General features: G+C 40.9%; 1 pseudogene across 1 annotated transcript; it reads right to left on the reverse strand.

The window, feature by feature from the left end:
- Positions 1–349: 349 nt before the first annotated feature.
- LOC309961815 (nuclear receptor subfamily 2 group C member 2-like) lies at positions 350–19,671 on the reverse strand (annotated as a pseudogene). The gene is made up of 4 exons: positions 19,578–19,671; positions 17,780–17,932; positions 14,382–14,650; positions 350–1,545 (listed from the first exon to the last, which is right to left on the reverse strand). The product of its transcript is annotated as a nuclear receptor subfamily 2 group C member 2-like (transcript).
- Between the last annotated feature and the right edge of the window lie 2,446 nt (positions 19,672–22,117).

Consider the following 22,117-nt stretch of genomic DNA (forward strand, 5'->3'; position numbering starts at 1 on the left):
TTTATTTTTCAAGAGTTTTCTCTTAGTTTTCTTTAATACTAGTCTCTGACATTATAAAACATTGTTTTTTGCATTTTGACAATTTCTAAATACTGATTGAGTTAAAAGATTGTTCTGCTTCATCAAAAGGCATTAAAACATTTCTTATGGCAGGAAAAGAGCCTATTAGTCTTTTAGTTGCTTGTGTCTGATATTAACAGGTAAGAAGAAACCAGGTAGGAAATGACTAACATACTGGAAATATTTGCACATACCAAAATACCACGACTTCATTTTCTTTGTATCTGAGCGGTCCTGGGAGGATCCTTGTGCTTCTCAGCAGGTGTGTGGTGTGCTCTATAGATTGGCATCAGTGATCTATCTGGCCACTATACTCTGCCATCTTCTTCTTGAGGATGTAGGGGATTATGCTGTCTATGGAAACATTGCCAATGAGATCAGTAAAAAAAAGTTCTTCGGTTATGTTAGAGCTCATCAGCCTGAGGGCCAGCAGGTGGTTGAGAATCTGGACCAATCAGTAGGTGTCTTCTGAGTAGGTTTTCTGAAAATAATCCTGCAACTCCATCTGTGCCTTTCTTGGAATTTTAAAATCTGGCTTGTGCTGGCCAAACCTGGATGATGGGGGGTAAAGAAAACTACAGCTTTAAGGTATGCAGACTTATAGATGTCTTCTATACCCAGCTTTGCCATACTTTTACACAACTCCTGAAGCTTCCAGATGTGCTCCACGACTTGCTTTATCTGCTTGTCAGAAAGTTTATCTTCCTGGATATCTTCTGCAGCTGATTGACTATGGCCACAAGGTAATGGAAAGACTCATGATCTGGGCCAGTCCAAGGGTGAAGAGCTCATTTCAGCAGGCTTGCAACAGGCTGGTTTTGCAGTTCTTCCCAAGTGCCTGAAGGGCTGGGGTTGACCTGGCCCCGTGCATGGAGAGGAAAAGCAGGCAGAACGTAGACTTGCAGAGGTAGTACACGTTGAGGTACTCTAGAATTGGGCTGGTCATGTGATGTGAGTGTTTAAAAGGAGAAGGGCTTGGACCTGAATGATGAGTGTGGCCTGGTCTCTACTGATGACATAGATGTTCCTTCCTCCACTGGTGTCTATCCCACCTGCCAGGCTTGGAGGCAAGGAGCTGTCTGTCGTATTAAGTGCTTTAGCGAAGGTATTACATGTCCGAGTAATCTCACTTGCAGATTGGTCCTCCTACTGTATTTCTGAAGCATCACCACTGTTAAGGGATTCACTTAGGTTGACAAAGGAGGTTACTCCATTTGCCAGTGTGCCCAGAGGGGCTTGTTTCAGCCTCGGAATCCGTGGTCAGGAGAAGGGTACCATCCTCATGTATGAAAGGCTGCATCCAGTTCACAAGCATCCCGGAACAAGACCTATTTGTCTTGATCTACTTTGTCTGCCACAAATGTGGGAGTGGATATCAGAGGATTTCTGTCCTTCTGGATAAAGATTTTTCTCAGTTGAAGCAGCACAATTGCTTGGTTTTTCCCTTTGCACATCAAAGGGCTTCTGTTCACTAATCCCAAACTCCTAATTTATCCCTCCCCCCATCCTTCCCCTTTTGGTAGGTTTGTTTTCTATGTCTGTGAGTCTGGGAACTTTGATCTTGTACATCTGTGGAGGAGTGTGCACGGAGGATGCTTGTGGTTCATTACCTATACGTGGGCAGACTGCTGAAGTGTGATTTCTTGCACATAGCTTTCTTCCTCGTCAAATTCCACGTGTAAAACAGAGTACTCAGTAATGTTGTCTACACAGTAGATTTGTGACAGAGTTTTTGGGGCACTTGGGCTGTTGGTAGGTACCTTCATTAAATGGTTCTTAGTGTTTGAGGGCCGTTGCTCTGGGGAGACATGCCACAATGTTATTCAAGAACCTTATTTTAGGGGCTTCCTTGGTGGCTCAGTGGTTGAGAGTCTGCCTGCCGATGCAGGGGACACGGGTTTGTGCCCCAGTCCGGGAGGATCCCACATGCCATGGAGCAGCTGGGCCCGTGAGCCATGGCCGCTGAGCCTGCGCGTCCGGAGCCTGTGTTCCGCAACGGGAGAGGCCAAAACACTGAGAGGCCCGCGTACCGCAAAAAAAAAAAAAAAAAAAAAGAAGCTTATTTCAGAATTACATAAACCCTCACTATAACTTGTATTACACACTAATGAAATACAAATACTCAAATAAAACATAATCTGTGTTGATATGCATTTTGTGGTCTGTGTGTGTAGTTAAAGTGATTGTGTATTAATCCTTCACATGCTATTCTGAAGTCAGTGCACAGTCCCCATCCCTCTGAATTTTGGGACGGCAGGCTTTCCTTTCACGAGTCAGCTGGTCAAGAAAGGTCAGAAGAGCTGAAGTAAGGAGACAGCGAGGGATTATTCTATGACACTAATGACTCGACTGTATCATTTTTTTTAAATTTATTTTTTAGTTATTAATTTTTGGCTGCATTGGGTCTTTGTTGCTGTGCGCGGGCTTTCTCTAGTTGTGGCAAGCAGGGGCTACTCTTCCTTGTGGTGCACGGGCTTCTCATTGCGGTGGCTTCTCTTGTTGCGGAGCATGAGCTCTAGGTGAGCAGGCTTCAGTAGTTGTGGCTCGCGGGCTCAGTAGTTGTGGCTCGCGGGCTCTAGAGCGCAGGCTCAGTAGTTGTGGCGCACGGGCTTAGCTGCTCCGCGGCATGTGGGATCTTCCCGGACCAGGGCTTGAACCAGTGTCCCCTGCATTGGCAGGCAGATTCTTAACCACTGTGCCACCAGGGAAGCCCTCGACTGTATCAATTTACCATTCTTTGGGGATCCGAAAGAGGAGGGGGTAGAAGGGAAGGTCTCAGGAAGAACAACTTTTTGCAGTTAAAACTATTACCACTTCCTCCTACATGATATTCCAAATCCTGACTACTCTGAGGATGTCACCCTATTTTGAAACTAACAGGGAAGGGAGAACCAGAAATATGGAAAAGGATTAGAACATGACTTTAAGTGTCTTATAGGAAAGCATTCTATTTTATTTCTTGAGAAAATGTAAACATTATCTTAAATAAAATAATTTAAACCTTTCAAACAGTTGGAAATAGATGTTAAATGTATTTGTTAAATTGCTTATGATTCATTAATTCTCAAATATTAAATGTTAACCCATAGAAAGTTTTAAGTTTTAAAACTTTTAAAAGTTTTAAATCTAATGTTTTAAGAGAGGGGTTGGTTTTATGATCTGGAAACTTAATTTAATTTTTTATGAATGCAAAGTTCACTGAAGGTTTTCCTCTGGAACAGTTTCATAAAGAAGAGGACAGGACAAATATCTACAACTATTAATAGTCTCATATTGAAAAAGTTATTAGTATTTTAATAAAATTGATACATTGTTTTGTGCTAATAATAACTAGAATACTTTAAAACTAGTTAAAGTTATTAGTAATTTAATAAAATCAATACATTGTATTGTACTAATAATAACTGGAAACTTTAAAACTAGTTTCTATTTTTCGTGTCATCTTTTCAAAGGATTTTTTGTTCTGTTTGGTTTGTATTAAATTTTTAACGTTTCTTGCTTTGAAACAATTTCAGATTACAGAAAATTCACAAAAGTAGTGCAAAGATCTATAGAGCTCTGTATATCCTTCAGCCAGATTTTCAAAATGTTGATATTGTTCATGTTTGCATTCTTTTACTGTCTCTCTACATGCACACAAACACACACACACATACACACACACAAATACATACACATACATTGACTGTGGGTTTTAGTTTTTCCTGAACTACTTGAAAATAAGTTGCATACATGATGCCCTGTAACCCTTAATATTTAGAGTGTATTTACAATGCAAAAATCAAAATTATGAAATTGACATTCATCTAACATGACCATATAATCCACACATCCCACTCAAAATTAGCCTATTTTTTCCAAAATTTCCTTTATGAGTTCAAGATCCAACCCTGGATCATGCATTGCATTTAGTTGTCACTCCAACTTGGAACAGTTTCTAAATCTTTGTCTTTCATGACTATAACATTTATTTTTAATTTAAATTTTGTATTTTGTTATTATAAAAAGTACTTTTCAGGCTTCCCTGGTGGCACAGTGGTTAAGAATCCGCCTGCCAATGCAGGGGACACGGGTTCCAGCCCTGGTCTGGGAAGATCCCACATACCACGGAGCAGCTAAGCCTGTGCACCACAACTACTGAACCTGTGCTCTAGAGCCTGTGAGCCACAAGTACTGAGCCTGCATGCTGCAACTAATGAAGTCCACACGTCTAGAGCCCGTGCTCCACAACAAGAGAAGCCACCACAATGAGAAGACTGAGCACCGCAACAAAGAGTAGCCCCTGCTTGCTGCAACTAGAGAAAGCCCGTGCTCAGCAACAAAGACCCAACGGCAGCCAAAATAATAATAAATAAATAAATAAATAAATAAATAAAATTTAAAAAAAAGAGTACTTTCCCCCATATTATTTATCCAAAATATATATATTTTCACATCTTTATTGGAGTATAAATGCATTACAATGTTGTGTTAGTTTCTGCTGTACAACAAAGTGAATCAGCTATATGTATACATACAGCCCCATATCCCCTCCCTCTTGTGTCTGCCTCCCACCCTCCCTATCCCACCCCTCCAGGCGGTCACAAAGCACCGAGCTGATCTCCCTGTGCTATGCAGCAGCTTCCCACTAGCCATCCATTTTACATTTTGTTGTGTATATACATCAATGCTACTCTCTTACTTCATCCCAGCTTCCCCTTCCCCCCCCACCCTCGTGCCCTCAAATCTGTTCTCTATGTCTGTGTCTTTATTCCTGCCCTGCCACTAGGTTCATCAGTACTGCTTTTTAAAATTTCATACATATGTGTTAGCATATGGTATTTGTTTTTCTCTTTCTGACTTACTTCACTCTGTATGACAGACTCTAGGTCCATCAAACTCACTACAAATGACTCAATTTCGTTCCTTTTTATGGCTGAGTAATATTCCATCGCATATACGTGGCACATCTTCTTTATCCAATCATCTGTTGATGGACATTTAGGTTGCTTCCATGTCTTGGCTATTGTAAATAGTGCTGCAGTGAACATTGTGGTACATGGCTTTTTTTGAATTATGGTTTTCTCAGGGTATATGCCCAGTAGTGGGATTGCTGGGTTGTATGGTAGTTCTGTTTTTACTTTTTTAAGGAACCTCCATACTGTTCTCCATAGTGGCTGTATCAATTTACATTCCCTCCAACAGTGCAGGAGGGTTCCTTTTTCTCCACACCTTCTCCAGCATTTATTGTTTGTAGATTTGTTGATGATGGCCATTCTGACCCATGTGAGGCGATACCTCATTGTGGTTTTGGTTTGCATTTCTCTGATGATTAGTGATGTTGAGCATCTTTTCATGCATTTGTTGGCCAACTGTATGTCTTCTTTGGAGAAACGTCTATATAGGTCTTCTGCCCATTTTTGGACTGGGTTGTTTGTTTTTGTGATATTGAGCTGCATGAGCTGCTTGTATATTTTAGAGATTAATCCTCTGCCAGTTGCTTCATTTACAAATATTTTCTTCTATTCTCAGGGTTGTCTTTTTGTCTTGTTTATGGTTTCCTTTGCTGTGCAAAAGCTTTTAAGTTTCATTTGGTCCCATTTGTTTATTTTCATTTTTATTTCCCTTACTCTGGGAGGTGGGTCAAAAAGGATCTTGCTGTGATTTATGTCATAGAGTGTTCTGCCTATGTTTTCCTCTAAGAGTTTTATAGGGTCTGGCCTTACATTTAGGTCTTTAATCTATTTTGAGTTTATTTTTGTGTATGGTGTTAGGAAGTGTTCTAATTTCATTCTTTTACATGTAGCTGGACCATAACATTTTTGAAGAGTAAATACCAGTTACATTAGAGACTCTTTCTTCATTTGGAGTTGCCTGATGTTTCTTCATAATTTATGCATTTTGGGCAAGAATTGTCTTATCTGTTTACATTTGTATTTTTGTATATGTTACATAAGATAGATAATTTGTCAGTAGTGTAGAACATGTGTATAATTTATAAACAGATAAAAGGAGCTACATGCTTGAACATTTTTTTACTGATGGTGATACATGGAGATAAAGGCTTGGAGGCTGCTATACTAAGTGTTAAGGAGGATAACCAGACACAGTCTAGGAGCTGGAGCCTAGAAAGAAGAGAATGGGCATTTCAACTGGGGAATTGTGGGAGCCCAGGAGCTTTGAGCTGCTGAATTATCCTGGTTCTGAATATGTATGCAATTTAAGCCTCACATCATTGCGTGATCAGATACTTTAATTAAAAAACCTGGTTTAACATTTTGTGATGTAGAAATTCAAAAGCCTATGTTTTCAATTTATTTAGATACTTGATTTTATTGGCTGTCATGGTTGAAAAAGTTCTTCCAACAATATGTTAATCCAAATGGAAAAAACATATCTTTGACTATGCTTTCCAAATTGTAATTGTCATTGTTTAAAGCTAATTCAAAATTACTTAAATATTATTGTTAAAAAATAACTAGGAAATTTTTATCTAGTGAAGGTTTATAATTTTAAAAGTTTTAACATCTAGGTCTTTTTTTCTTTTTTAAAAAAATTGAAGTGTAGTTGCTGTACAATATTATATGTTATAAGTGTACAATATAGTGATTCACAATTTTTAAAGGTTATACTCTATTTACAGTTATTATAAAATATTGGCTATATTTTTTGTGTTTTACAATATGTCCTTGTAGCTTATTTTATACCTAATAGTTTGCACCTATTAATCTCCTACTCTTATATTGCCCCTCCCCCTTCCCTCTCCCCACTGATAACCACTGGTTTGGTCTCTATATCTGTGAGTCTGCTTCTTTTCTGTTATATTTACTAGTTTGTTGTATTTTTTAGATTCCACATATATGTGATATCATACAGTATTTGTCTTTCTCTGTCTGACTTATTTCACTTAGCATAATGCCCTCCAAGTCCATCCATGTTGCTGCAAATGGCAAAAATTCATTCTTTTTTATGGCTGAGTAGTATTCCACTATATATATATCACATTATCTTTATCCATTCATCTGGTGATGGACATTTAGGTTGCTTCCATACCTTGTCAACTGTAAATAATGCTGCTCTGAACACTGAGGTGCATGTATCTTTTTGAAAGAGTTTAACATCTAGGTTTAACAGGCACTGAAACTATTGAAGCTTTTTCACAAGTTGAAACAATTTTCCAGGTTTCTTAAGTGTGCATGCATTAGAGTTTTTTAGGCTACATAAGTTCTGGAAACAACATGTAAAAAAAAATGGTTCAGATGAATCTAGGGGAGGACAGGAATAAAGACACAGATGTAGAGAATGGACTTGAGGACACGGGGAGGGGGAAGGGTAAGCTGGGACGAAGTGAGAGAGTGGCATGGACATATATATACACTACCAAATGTAAAATAGATAGCTAGTGGGAAGCAGCTGCACAGCATAGAGAGATCAGCTCAGTGCTTTGTGACCACCTAGAGGGGTGGGATAGGGAGGGTGGGAGGGAGACACAAGAGGGAGGGGATATGGGGATATATGGATACGAATAGCTGATTCACTTTGTTATACAGCAGAAACTAACACACCATTGTAAAGCAATTATACTCCAATAAAGATGCTAAAAAAAAAAGTAGCTATGTTTTCGTCTATTGTTAGACTGAATTTTTTGTGGTGTGTCACATCCTTGTGTCTTCTAGTTGTCACTATAGCCAAGGTCAGCACATTTGGATCTCTTGATTTCTTTGTAAGAGGCAAATGAAGAACTATTCTTTCAGTTGGCCAGTTCTTTCAGGCACTTTGCCACAGTCTCTCCTTCAATCCTCTGCATGGTGGCTTTGGTGGACGCCGTGGGGCACTTCCCTCAGCACTTCATGTCATGTTGGTGGCTGGCAGGTCATCCTCTAGGTACAGCTCTCAGTGGAAGAAAGACGCCTCACCCAAGGTCACATCCCCTCCCAGGGGCAGCTCTCATTCAATAACAGGTCGGGTCTGGATTAAGGGCTGGGCCAGCTTGTGGCGAGATGGGACCACATTGAGGGGCCATCCCAGCTCCAGAGCTACACAGGGGATTGGTTGAGGACCTTGTGGGAACTGCATCTCAGTTCAATTTCTCCTTCTGCCTAATCCTGCCTCCTTCACTTCCCCACAGTTGGTCCTAAGGGCATTCTCCAATAAAATTTCTATGTGATATTCTTTCTTAGAATCTGCTTCCCAGGGAACCTGATCTAAGAAAGTTACCCTCTCTACAAGAATGCAAAGAGTCCCCTACATTTTAAAATGTCTTGTTTTTATAAGTCTAACCTCACCCACGACATCCTGTAGCACTTTGCTGTCTTATGGCTTCACCATCTTTGCTGCCAATAGCTTGCCTGTGAATGATAGAGGGAATGCATTTCATATGGGGTACTTTATCTGTACCTTTGCTTGGGAATTTCTAAAATTCCAATTCAAGTAGTTTCCTGCTCTTTTCCATGTATTGTAATCTTTCTAAAAGAAGTTATTAATAACTGAGGGAAAATATTATTTCGTCCTCTATTGTCGTGTCCCACAAAAAACAGTTCTTCGTGTATTTTGTTATTGGAAACAGAATCCAGAAAATACCATAAGCTGAAATGTGTTAGAAACATCAGTGCTTCATCCAAATATATAGCAAACCTTCAACACTATGTAATTTGTTCCAACATTTGTTTCTTTACTCTTCTGTAATGCTTTCCATGTATCATCCAACAATATTTGGCTGACAAAGATATACATTTTGGGTTTCACCATATGCTTTTTTTGGTATTATTTCAGCCTTTAACTGTGACAGAACAAGTGTTTCGCCAATGAATGTGGCTCTGATTTGTAAAATACCTTTGCTTTAAAATGAGAAACCTCAAAAGAAACTTCTAAATATTTATTACCACATTTCATGACACTTTGTAAAATTCCATATGTAGTGTTGCATGATTTTTATAAAGCCCTGAAAAATCGTAATGGTTTTTCTTCAGGTTTGAGGTGCATCATTTTAACACAGCCTATTAATGTTTATGGCATCATGTTACCACTTGCTATGTCTATTTCTGGCAATATGGCAAACCAGATTACCCAGAAAGCTTCCTGCTAGAAAACACTTGCACATGTTAGAGGAAATATAAAAAGATATCATTTTAAAATGTGTAACTGAGCCAGAAAACATGTAAGGACATTTCCAATGGGCTAAAAATGAAGTATAAACTGAACTCCAGAGCCAAACCACACTGGAAGCCTGGGAATGGGATCAGGAGACGGTAACATGGAATCCTTGTCTCAGTCACATAGAGGTTCATCTTAGGACCTACACAAGCATAGGTGATAATGACTTGGGAATTCTATGAGTTTAAAGGTTGCATTTGAGACCCCCATAGAAAGCTGGGGCCTTTTTTTTTTTAAAATAAATTTATTTATTTATTTTTTGGCTGTGTTGGGTCTTCGTTTCTGTGTGAGGGCTTTCTCTAGTTGCGGCAAGCGGGGGCCACTCTTCATCGTGGTGTGCGGGCCTCTCACTATCGCAGCCTCTCTTGTTGCGGAGCACAGGCTCCAGACGCGCAGGCTCAGTCGTTGTGGCTCACGGGCCTAGTTGCTCCGCATCATGTGGGATCTTCCCAGACCAGGGCTCGAACCCGTGTCCCCTGCATTGGCAGGCAGATTCTCAACCACTGTGCCACCAGGGAAGCCCAGAAAGCTGGGGCCTTTGAAGATGCACACTAGAAAACTTATCCAGTGGTGCAGAATGGTGTCTGAAGGACATTTGTATGTCTTCATTTAGATTTTAGATAGAAAAAGTCTTTCCTGAAAATTCACAACTATATCCCTATCCTCACCCAGAGTTGGGATTGAAATCTTTCTAGCTGTATGGTTCTGGAAACTTCAAGTCAATAAATTAACGTTAAAGAGCTCCGAGCCTGTGAAAGAGGTAGGCTTTTGACAAAGTAAATGTAAAACCTCTCAGGAGGAGTACCCTCCATCCAGATAGCATGAGATACCCACCAAGAGAGTCCAAAAGAGTCCTGAAGAGCTCACAATACAAAATTACAAAGCACATAAGGAAACCCTGTACCACCATTGGGAGTCAGCATGGTCAATAAGCAGCAGTAATGTACTCTCAAGAGCTTCAGGTAAGAGAACTACTGAAGAGTAAGGATTAAATAAGGATGCCTAAAATAGTGAGCTTCAAGGACGGCTCCTAGAGCTTTAGGAAGGATGGAGCTGAGACTTACTGAGATGGGAAAGACTTAAGGAGGAAAGGAGATTTTTTTTGGTAGGGGTGGGGGTAGAAATCAGGAGTTTGGATTTTTACATCATAGTTTTGAGATATCTATTAGCTATTCAAGAAATGAGACTTTTACAGGCAGCTAGATCTATCTATCTATCTATCACTTTACCTATCTATCCATCCATCCATTTACCTATCAGTTATCTCTAACTCTTTCTATATCTATCTATGTATATATATCCAGACTTCCTAGTATGGAAATTTGGCATATAATTGGCATCTGTTGACTCCTCCCATTACATTTTCTTCCAGTTCCCCACAAGTATTGGGCCCTCTTTTGGCCCTTCGAATGCCAGGGACTCTCAATTGTTGTTGCATGTAAAACTACCTGGGGGAGATTTAAAAAATTCTGATGCCTGGGTTGCATCCTATTATATTTATCAGCATGTCTGGGGGGTGGAGCCAGGCATCAATACTTTAGAAAAACTTGTTTTTTTTTCCAGTTTTATTGAGAAATAATTGACACACATCCCTGAATAAGTTTAAGGTGTACAGCATGATGGCTTGATTTACATATGTTGTAAAATGATTATTGCAATACGTTCATCTAACATCCATCATCTCATATAGATACACTATAAAGAAAAGAAAGAAGAAAAGAAAAAGGGAAAAAAAATTCTTGTGGTGAGAATTCCTAGGATTTACTCTCAACAAATATCATGTATATTGTATAGCAGTGTTAACCAGAGTCATCATGTGGTACATTGCATCCTAGTACTTATTTATCTTATAACTGGAAATTTGTACATTTTGACCACCTTCCTCCAATCCTTCCCCCTCCTCCCTCTGCCTCATGTAACCACATGTCTGATTTTTTTCTATGAGTTTTTTTTGTTGTTGTTTGTTTTGTTCTGTTTTTCTTTCTTTCTTTCTTTCGTTTTTAGATTCCACATATAAATGAGATCATACAGTATTTGTCTTTCTCTGACTTATTTCACCTACCATAACAACTTCAAGTTTCATACATGTTGTTACAAATGATAGGATTTCCTCATTTTTTATGGCTGAATAATATTCTATTACATATATACCACAATTTCTTTATCCATTCATCCATTGATGGACACTTAGGTTGCTTCCTAAGTATTTTAGCTATTGTAAATAATGCTGCTATGAATATGGGGGTGCATATATCTTTTTGATTTAGTGGTTTCATTTCCTTTGGATATATTCCCAGAAGTGAAACTGCCAGATCATATGGTAGTCCAATTTTTAATTTTTTGAGGAAACTCCATACTGTTTTCCACAGTGGCTGCACCAATTTACATTCCCACCAACAGTGTACAAGGGTTCCCTTTTCTCCACATCCACACCAGCATTTGTTATTTCTTGTCTTTTTGATGATATCTCATTGTGGTTTTAATTTGCATTTCCCAAATGACTAGTGACGTTAAGCATCTTTTTATGTACCTGTTGGCCTTTTATATACCTTTGGAAAAATGTCTGTTTAGGTTCTTTGCCCATTTTTAATTGTTTTTTTTAAACTATTGAGTTGTATGAGTTCTTTATATATTTTGGATATTAACCCCTCATCAGATATATATGTTTTCCTTCTTTTCCTAATTGTGAAACCAGTACACAAAGAAACATAATTGGAGGAAGGTGGTCAAAAGGTACAGACTTCCAGTTATAAGATAAATAAGCACTAGGATGTCATGTACAGCCTGATGACTATGGTTAACACTGCTATATAATATACAGTTAACCCTTGAACAATGCAGGGGTTAGGGACACCTACCCCCCCCCCCCCACAGTGGAAAATCTAAATGTAACTTTTGACTCCTTAAAACCTTAACTACAGGACTTCCCTGGTGGTGCAGTGGTTAAGAATCCGCCTGCCAATGCAGCGGACACAGGTTCGATCCCTGGTCTGGGAAGATCGCACATGCTGCGGAGCAACTAAGCTTGTGCACCACAGCTGCAGAGCCTGTGCTCTAGAGCCTGCACACCACAACTACTGAGCCTGCATGTCACAACTACTGAAGCCCACACACTTAGAGCCTGTGCTCCACAACAGGAGAAGCCATCACAATGAGAAGCCTGAGCACCACAACGAAAAGTAGCCCCCGCTCTCCACAGCTAGAGAAAGCCCATGAGCAGCAACGAAGACCCAACACAGCCATAAATAAATAAATAAATAAATTAATTAATTAACTACTAATAGACTACTATTCACATGAAGCTTAACCAGTCCCATAAGCAGTTGATTAACAAATATTTTGTAAGTTATATGTATTATATCCTGTATTCTTGTAACAAGGTAAGCTAGAGAAAAGAAAATGTTATTAAGAAAATCATAAGGTAGAGAAAATACATTTACAGTACTGCACTGTATTTATCGATACTCTTAGGTTTGTGTCTGTCTACAAGATAGATCATCTGTCTGTCAGTACCTACAGCAATATTGTCTTATGTGATGCAATACACTGTAGACTTTATGCTTATGACTAACACTAAACTTCAAAGTGAAAAGGTAATGTGAAAAATAAATTTATGTTTATTTAGAGGTATATCAATTCATGCATTGATATTGAAGCAGTAGCAACATGATTGCTTTATGGTAGCCTAGTGTAATCAGTTGTTTCACAGTAGCCTCGCCTGTACACTAATGAATGAATCATTGTAAAATTTTTATGGCATACAGTATTATAGTCATATTCATAATATAGTAATGGAAACATTGTTACATTTAAAAAAAACACTTACCTGTGATGATAGGCTGATAATGCAATTTCTCCAATTACAAGAGAGAGACATACTGTACTGTAATGTAATTCCTTTTTTTTTTTTTTTTTTGTGGTATGCAGGCCTCTCACTGTTGTGGCCTCTCCCATTGCAGAGCACAGGCTCCAGACGCGCAGGCTCAGCGGCCATGGCTCACGGGCTTAGCCGCTCCGCGGCATGTGGGATCTTCCCGGACCCGGGCATGAACCCATGTCCCCTGCATTGGCAGGCGGACTCTCAACCACTGCACCACCAGGGAAGCCCCCTAATTCTTTGAAAGCAAAGTTACAAAACAGTAAGAAAACTAACACATTATTCATTTTATATTAAATATCACTCACCTTATGCCTATGTAAAACAGGCTATTCACTTCAGGTCTTGCACATGATATTCTACATGTTTATTTTTGTATATTTATTGAAAAATATCTGCTTATAACTGGATCATACAGTTCAAACCCATGTCGTTCACAGGTCAACTGTCCAGGGAAGTTAAATGAGTAGATCCTAAGAGTTCTCATCACAAGGAAAAAATCTTTCTTTTCTTTTTTTTCCTTTCCCTTAAAATAATTTGTTTTTTATTGGAGTATAGCTTGTTTACAATGTTCTGTTAGTTTCTGCTGTACAGCAAAGTGAATCAGTTATACATGTAGAGGTATCCACTCTTATTTAGATTCTTTTCCCGTATAGGTCATTACAGAGTATTGAGTAGAGTGCCCTGTGCTATACAGTAGGTATCTGTTAGTTATCTGTCTTATATACAGTAGCATGTATATGTCAATACCACTGGGCATATTCTGGAGAAAACCATAATTCAAAAAGATACATGCACCCCAATGGTCATAGCAGCATTATTTACAATAGCCAGGACATGGAAGCAACCTAAATGTCTGTTGACAGAGGAATGGGTAAAGAAGATGTGGTACATATATACTGTGGAATACTACTCAGCCATAAAAAAGAATGAAATAATGCCATTTGCAGCAACATGGATGAACCTAGAGATTATCACACTAAGTCAGACAAAGACAAATATCATATTATATTGCTTATTTGTGGAATCTAAAAAAAATAGTACAAATGAATTTATTTGCTTTCCCTTTTTATTGTATCAGTATGAGATGATGGATGCTAACTAAACTTGTAATTATTTTACAATATGTATAAGTCAAACCATTATGCTGTACACCTTAAACTTATACAGTGATGTATATCAATGATCTTTCAATACAGCTGGAAAGCAAAGTACGTAGAAAGCATGAAGTATGTGTCATCCTGTCACTCAGAAAAAAACATCAACCTTTTTGGCTTACACTTTTCTAGTGTTTATATGGAAATAATAATACTACACAGTGTCTTATAAAACGCCCAGGATCTGCCCTCCTCATCCATTTCTGACATGTTTTCTGCTCGTTGTTCTTCCAGCATGAGCGCCCCCTGGCCCCGTTGCTGTCACTTATGCACTCCAGGCACACTGTATCTTCAGGCCCTTGTCCTGGCTCTTTCCCAAGTGCCACTGATTTCCGAGAGACACCAGTGAGCAGCAGCTGGAAGCGAGACCTTAGTTCCCTGATGCGGGATTGAACCCTGGTCGTGGCAGCGAGGGTGCCGAATCCTAACCACGGGACAACGAGGGCCAGTGGCTAGTCTGAGCTCCTGTCCTTGTCTGCCTTGAAACAAATAATTCTGACAAGGAGACGGAAGGTAGAGAGGAACGAAAGGTGTTTATTACAAAAGCAGAGTACCTGCCGACAGATGCACAGGTGAGCTCGGAGAAAAGTCGCGCCTTTGGGAAGTTTAAATCATTTATAGAGGGGTAGTCTTCCCGGTCTCTGTTTCCATCTGGCTAATCGTCTTGCTTTGTTCTTTGACTCAGGGCCCCCCCTTTGGACCCCCGAGGAGCCTTTCTGTGCATATGCAGTCAAGGCCTCCCTGGCCCCAAGGATGAGAAATACGTGACGTCTTGATCTTTTACCCAAGCAGGGTTTAGCTCCTCTCTGCCCCTGCCATGATTGTTATTTTAAAGTGTTCACTGGAGACAAAGTCCAGCTATTTACCTTGTTCCTGTTGGTATTTCTATCTCGAAGTGTAAACAGGGGGCTGGTTGTAAATGTCTAGCCTGGAGCCCATCTATCTCCTGCCTTAGGACCATCTCCCTAAATACCCCTCACCTTCTAGTCTTTGCTCAGATCTCACATTCTCAAAATAGCCCAGCCTGACAGTCCTATTTAGATCCAAAACCCACTCCACACTTCCTTAAACCCACCACTTCTGGGCCTCCTTAGTCTGCCCCACTCTGCTTTCCTTCACAGAATTCAGGATTTTCTAACATACTGGAGAACATACTTATTTAATTCCATCTATTGTTTATTGCCAGGTTGCTTCCCCCAGACCCCCTTCTAGAATGTAACTCTTTAAGGCCAAAGGATCTTTGTGAGTATAACAGTGATTGGCAGCTGGTAGATGGGCAATACACATTTGTTGAAGGGATAAATGAATAGATAACTGTAACTAAAAGTCACACACTGTGACATGCTGTTTTGTAGCTGTAGTGATAAACTGTTGTTTTAAACTTAGCCATATATTGCATCCATCTCATCCCATAAATCAGTATTCTTTTACATGGCTATATCCCTGAAAGATTTCATGATTTATTTCAAACTGTTTCTGTTTGCTTTGTTACGTACAAACATCAGTAAAGATTTGAAGCAAGGCTAGGGAAGAGCTGACCACACCCCATTCATTACATGTATTCATATTTATTTGTTGAATAAATGAATATATATTTTATTGTATAAATATGAAATATTTTAATAAATATTATACTTTATATGCTTCAAATCATAGGCCATACCTATTCATTATTATATATATTGGTATATATACATCTTATGAAAAACTGGTAGTGGAGAAGCTGAGGGAATAAAGAATTAAATTATATATTGAAATAATATTCTTGCAGGTAGGAGACATATGGGACTTAACTTTTTTCTCACCAGTCATTGGCTATAGCAGAAGCTCTCTCCAGCTCTGATTGGGGTTATCCCTTTCTCACTGAAGTGGAGGTGTCTGTGACAGCAGCTGCCCCTCTCCCGTAGGAAAGCAAAGCCAGCAGCTTCCCTTCCCCCTGCCTCTGCCCCCCATTTCCATGGGTGGCCGGTCCTCTGGTGGAAGACAAAATGACTCCAGACTAAAATGCACATTTTATTCTTAGATATCATTTTCAGATTTGGGGGGAAATGGTGTGTCACGGGGAAGAAAGAAGCAAAGACTCTTGTGATTAATGGAGGGAATTCCATTTTGCCTCTGGTCCTTTCCTTTGTTCCTGGGTTAGGCTTATTCTCCCCTCTCCATTGTTCTGCTGCTGACTGTTGTGATTGTGTGACCTCCTATGGCTTTTTCATCTGTTTGCCAGTGTGGTTCACTCATTCCAAACAACAGCAGAGACATAAGGAACTGTAACTCAGACTGGAAAAATGGCCAGCCTTTCTTATTGTTCTTCTTTGGCATTGTGTTGTTTTTAATTACTCTTTCTTGCTAATTATCCTGGTGACATTCCTCCGAAGCTACAAAAACTTGCCATGGGGCCTCAAACCCCTCTCAACCTTCTGCTGCTTCTGTTTTTTTTTTTTTTTTGGCCGCACCGTGTGGTTTGTGGGATCTTAGTTCCCTGACCAGGGATCAAACCCGTGCCTCACTGCAGTGGAAGCACAGAGCCCTAACCACTGGACTATCAGGGAAGTCCCTCAACATTCTTATTGACAGTGATAGTATGCTCTCAAAGGGAGAGCACGCAGGCTCAAGTGAGTAGCTGCGCTGAGTTTCTTTGGCAAGCTGGTTATGTGGGGGGCAGAAATGAAGGGACAGAACATTTATTGGGGAGGGAGGAGTTTGGCGGTCATAGTCCCTGATTTTCAGCCCAGTTCCACCTTCCCGAGGGGAGGAGGGATTTGTGTCCTTATTTAGCCTTGATGGGAAGTGTCATAGCAGTGGTGCATGATGGGAACCTCTTATCTGCAAGGCTAATTTTATTGTAATGAGGGCATAGTGAGCAAAAGGTTACTTTCAGACGCTGGAGATTCCTGCCTTTTCCCACCTTCCTTTGCCTCCAGGACACTTATCACCCCCAAATGTGTGGTTTCCTGTCAGTCAGGAGGTTCCTGCTTTCCTCTGTCTGCCCAAGGACCCCTGTTGTTGACAAGATATGTGGTTTCCTGACACCTGGCCCATTCCTCCATTTCTCTGCTTGTATCTAGCTACCTGCCTGCTGTAACATTCCCCCCCCCCCCAACCCCGCCAAGGAGTCTGGGCCCTTAAAATATTTTAAGGGCACAGGTGAGACGGGAATAAAGACACAGACCTACTAGAGAACGGACTTGAGGATATGGGGAGGGGGAAGGGTAAGCTGGGACAAAGTGAGAGAGTGGCATGGACATATATACACTACCAAATGTAAAATAGGTAGCTAGTGGGAAGCAGCCGTATAGCACAGGGAGATCAGCTCGGTGCTTTGTGATCACCTAGAGGTGTGGGATAGGGAGGGTGGGAGGAAGATGCAAGAGGGAGGAAATATGGGGATATATGTATATGTATAGCTGATTCACTTAGTTACACAGCAGAAACTAACACACCATTGTAAAGCAATTATACTCTAATAAAGATGTTAAAAAAATATTTTAAGGGTCAAGGGTCAATAGTCCCTCTTCTGTAAGTGCTTCCAGCTGAGCATGGGCATTGTCCTTACCTGAGGGTCCAGATCTCTTTGCTTTTCTGTCAGAGAGAGGGGTCTCGGGGTTGTTTATAGTGGCAGAGGTGGTTAGTGGGGAGTAGAAGGAAGCAGCAACCTTGTCCAGTGGGTGTTGATGGTCCCCATTCTCAGGTGGGATGTGTTGAAATCCTGATGCATCATCATTTAAAGTTGGAGATTTTTGAAGCCGTGGTGTTTTTTCTTCTCCCTTGGCACCTCAGGTTTTGATACAGCAGCTGTAACAGGGAGGAACTGGAGTACATCTGAATATAGTTATTAGTTATATTAAACATTAGTTTGGAATATTGTCTACTCCCTGCGTTGGCTTTCTCTTGTGTATTGTTAACCATTATCATGTTTTTATTGTGAGTTTTAGTTTTGTTTATTCCAGTCACTAGATTCTTCCACCAGATAGTGACATTCCCCGCTGTTGGATATTGGCAGTCTGGTTGGTGTCTGTCACCCACCTGTGATTACTAAAAATTAGACTGTGATTGTAGTATGTTTCATTAAGCCATCTTAATTTTTGTCCCTGGATGCTAATACCAGAAAAACCGAGGCTAACTTTGCCTAAAAGCTGAAATACCCTTTCCTCTAATTTGGAGGCGGGTGTCTATTCCAGAGAATTTGGCCCCCAGTTGGTTCCTGCCCCAGTCCTTCCTTCCTTACTGGATGGTAAATGAGAACCCAGCATATTTTGCTGTTACCCCATCAGGTCGCCCAAGGAAGTGGGGAGTCCTAAAAGATGTAGGTCCTCTGGGGAGGTGCGGCTGCCAGGGCAGATCCAACAGTCAGATGAGTTAGTAACTTTAGTAATGGCATTCATGGAGTTGGACAGAGCAGCGGTCCCCAACCCTTTTGACACCAGGGACCGGCTTCGTGGAAGACAGTTTTTTCACGGACTGGGAGGTGGGGGGATGGTTTCGGGATGATTCAAGTGCATTACATTTATTGTGCACTTTATTTCTATTATTATTACATTGTAAAAATAATTATACAACTCACCATAATGCTGACAGGATGTGAAGCTCAGGCGGTACTGCGAGCGATGGGGAGCGGCTGTAAATACAGGTTAAGCTTCACTCGCTCACCCGCCGCTCACCTCCTGCTGTTGGGGACCCCTGGCATAGTGGATGTTTGTCAACTGGAGCTGTGCTGATGTGAACAAGGAGGACCCTTAGTATGGGTGTGGTTAAAGGAGACGTGACTTCATGAGAAGCAGAAGAGCAGAGAAATGGAGAGTTTATTGGAAATAGAGGGTATTGATGCCTGGAAGGGAGATTATTAGCCTCCTTTAAGTGATTTTTATAGGGGTGACAAATTTTATTTTCCTGGGATTCCCTGACCCCAGACCTGTGGATCTATAAGTTTTTTAATTTCTGGGGGAATATTTTGTGTCCTGTATAATACATAGAGCAGACAAAAATATTCCCTGGTTTTGGTTTTCGGGGAGAGTAAGAGTTGCCCCCCAAGGCTGGGAGAAAATCTCTTTCCAGTAATGGGCTGGGACATTAGGCATGACAAGAAACTTGTGAGTTATTAAGTGTCTTTCCCCAGGTGCAGGTTAGAGGGGTGGTGAAATGTTTTACCTTTGGTTTTCCTTCTACCCCAACAATAGAGCCGATTTCAGGGGCAAGGGGCCCAGCATGAGAAGGCAGGACAGAGTAAGTGGCTCCCATGTCCACTAGAAACTGAACAAGTTTACCTGCCACGTCAATGGTCACCCATGGTTCCTCCTGTGTGATGATGACTGTCTTCTCGGGAGCCTTGGGAGGTCTCAGGTCCCCCAGTCAACCATTGCCATGACTGGCGTCGGGGACCTTCCTCACTCCCTTCGGAGCTGGGGGCATTCCCTCCTTCAGTGGCCCATCTTCTTGCAGAGTGGGCATGGCTTCTTGGGTGTAGGCTTGTTGCAGGAAGGGGGACCCTTCCAGGGCCCGAGAGCGGGCTCTTCTCTAACACTCGGAAATGAATTGTCTGAGGAGACACATGTGCTGACAAAGCAGGAGATGTTATTGGGAAGGGGGACCCAAGCAGAGAGCAGTAGGGTAAGGGAACGCAAGAGAACTGCTCTGCCACGTGGCTCACAGTCTCGGGTTTTATGGTGATGGGGTTAGTTTCTGGGTTGTCTCTGGCCAATCATTCAGACTCAGGGTCCTTCCTGGTGACGTGTGCATTGCTCAGCCAAGATGGATTCCAGCAAGGAGGATTCTGGGAGGTTGGTAGGACATACGGACTTATGGACTGGTGTCTCCTCTCTCCTTTTGACCTTTGCCAAATTCTTCCGGTTGGTGGTGGCTCGTTAGTTCCGTGTTCCTTACCAGGATTTCCTGTCGTAAAATAACATGCAGATGATTACTGTGGTGCCTGGCCAGGGTGGACGGTTTCAGTCAGTGGTTTCCCTAACAGGCTGGGACCTGCGTCCTGAGCATTCCTTGATCCAGTGTTTGGGGCTCCCACAGCTAAAACAGGCTCCCTTTCCTGGCGGGGGTCTTCAGAGAGTACTTTTGGGGTGACCAGGAGGTGAATTTTTTTTTTTTTTAAAACATCTTTATTGGAGTATAATTACTTTACAATGGTGTGTTAGTTTCTGCTTTATAACAAAGTGAATCAGTTATACATATACATATATCCGCATATCTCTTCCCTCTTGCGTCTCCCTCCCTATACCACCCCTCTAGGTGGTCACAAAGCATCGAGCTGATCTCCCTGTGCTATGTGGCTGCTTCCCACTAGCTAGCTATTTTACATATGGAAGTGTATATATGTCCGTGCCACTCTCTCACTTTGTCCCAGCTTACCCTTCCCCCTCCTCTTATCCTCAAGTCCATTCTCTAGTAGGTCTGCATCTTTATTCCCGTCTTGCCCAGGTTCTTCATGACAAGTTTTTTCTTTTTTTTAGATTCCATATATAAATGTTAGCATACAATATTTGTTTTTCTCTTTCTGACTTACTTCACTCTGTATGACAGACTCTAGGCTCATCCACCTCACTACAAATAACTCAATTTTGTTTCTTTTTATGGCTGAATAATATTCCATTGTATATATGTGCCACATCTTCTTTATCCATTCATCTGTTGATGGACACTTAGGTTGCTTCCATGTCCTGGCTATTGTAAATAGTACTGCAATGAACATTGTGTTAGATGACTTTTTTTTTTTTTTTTTTTTTTGCGGTATGCGGGCCTCTCACTGTTGTGGCCTCTCCCATTGCAGAGCACAGGCTCCAGCCGCACAGGCTCAGTGGCCATGGCTCACAGGCCCAGCCACTCCGTGGTGGGATCTTCCCAGACCGGGGCATGAACCCGTGTCCCCTGCATCGGCAGGGGGACTCTCAACCACTGCACCACCAGGGAAGCCCATGACTGTTTTTGAATTATGGTTTTCTCAGGGTATATGCCCAGTAGTGGGATTGCTTGGTCACATGGTAGTTCTATTTTTAGTTTTTTAAGGAACCTCCATACTGTTCTCCATAGTGGCTGTATCAATTTACATTCCCACCAACAGTGTAAGAGGGTTCCCTTTTCTCCACACCCTCTCCAGCATTTACTGTTTGTAGATTTTTTAATTATGGCCATTCTGAGCAGTGTGAGATGCTCATTGTAGTTTTGATTTGCATTTCTCTAATGATTAATGATGTTGAGCATTCTTTCATGTGTTTGTTGGCAAGCTGTATATCTTCTTTGGAGAAATGTCTATTTAGGTCTTCTGCCCATTTTTGGATTGGGTTGTTTGTTTTTTTGATATTGAGCTGCATGAGCTGCTTGTAAATTTTGGAAATTAATCCTTTGTCTGTTGCTTCATTTGCAAATATTTTCTCCCATTCTGAGGGTTGTCTTTTTGTCTTATTTATGGTTTCTTTTGCTGTGCAAAAGCTTTTAAGTTTCATTAGGTCCCATGTATTTAATTTTTTTATTTCCATTCCTCTAGGAGGTGGGTCAAAAAGGATCTTGCTGTGATTTAAGTCATAGAGTGTCCTGCCTATGTTTTCCTCTAAGATTTTGAGAGTGTCTGGCCTTACATTTAGGTTTTTAATCCATATTGAGTTTATTTTTGTATATGGTGTTAGGAAGTGTTCTAATTTCACTCTTTACATGTAGCTGTTCAGTTTTCCCAGCACCACTTATTGAAGAGGCTGTCTTTTCTCCACTGTATATTTTTGCCTCCTTTATCAAAGATAAGGAGACCATATGTGTGTGGATTTATCTCTGGGCTTTCTATCCTGTTCCATTGATCTATATTTCTGTTTTTCTGCCAGTACCATACTGTCTTGATTACTGTTGCTTTGTAGTATAGTCTGAAGTCTGGGTGCCTGATTCCTCTAGCTCCGTT

This window comes from Leucopleurus acutus (assembly GCF_964270905.1).
Source record: "Leucopleurus acutus genome assembly, chromosome: 5".
In the NCBI taxonomy this organism is placed as follows: Eukaryota; Metazoa; Chordata; class Mammalia; order Artiodactyla; family Delphinidae; genus Leucopleurus; species Leucopleurus acutus.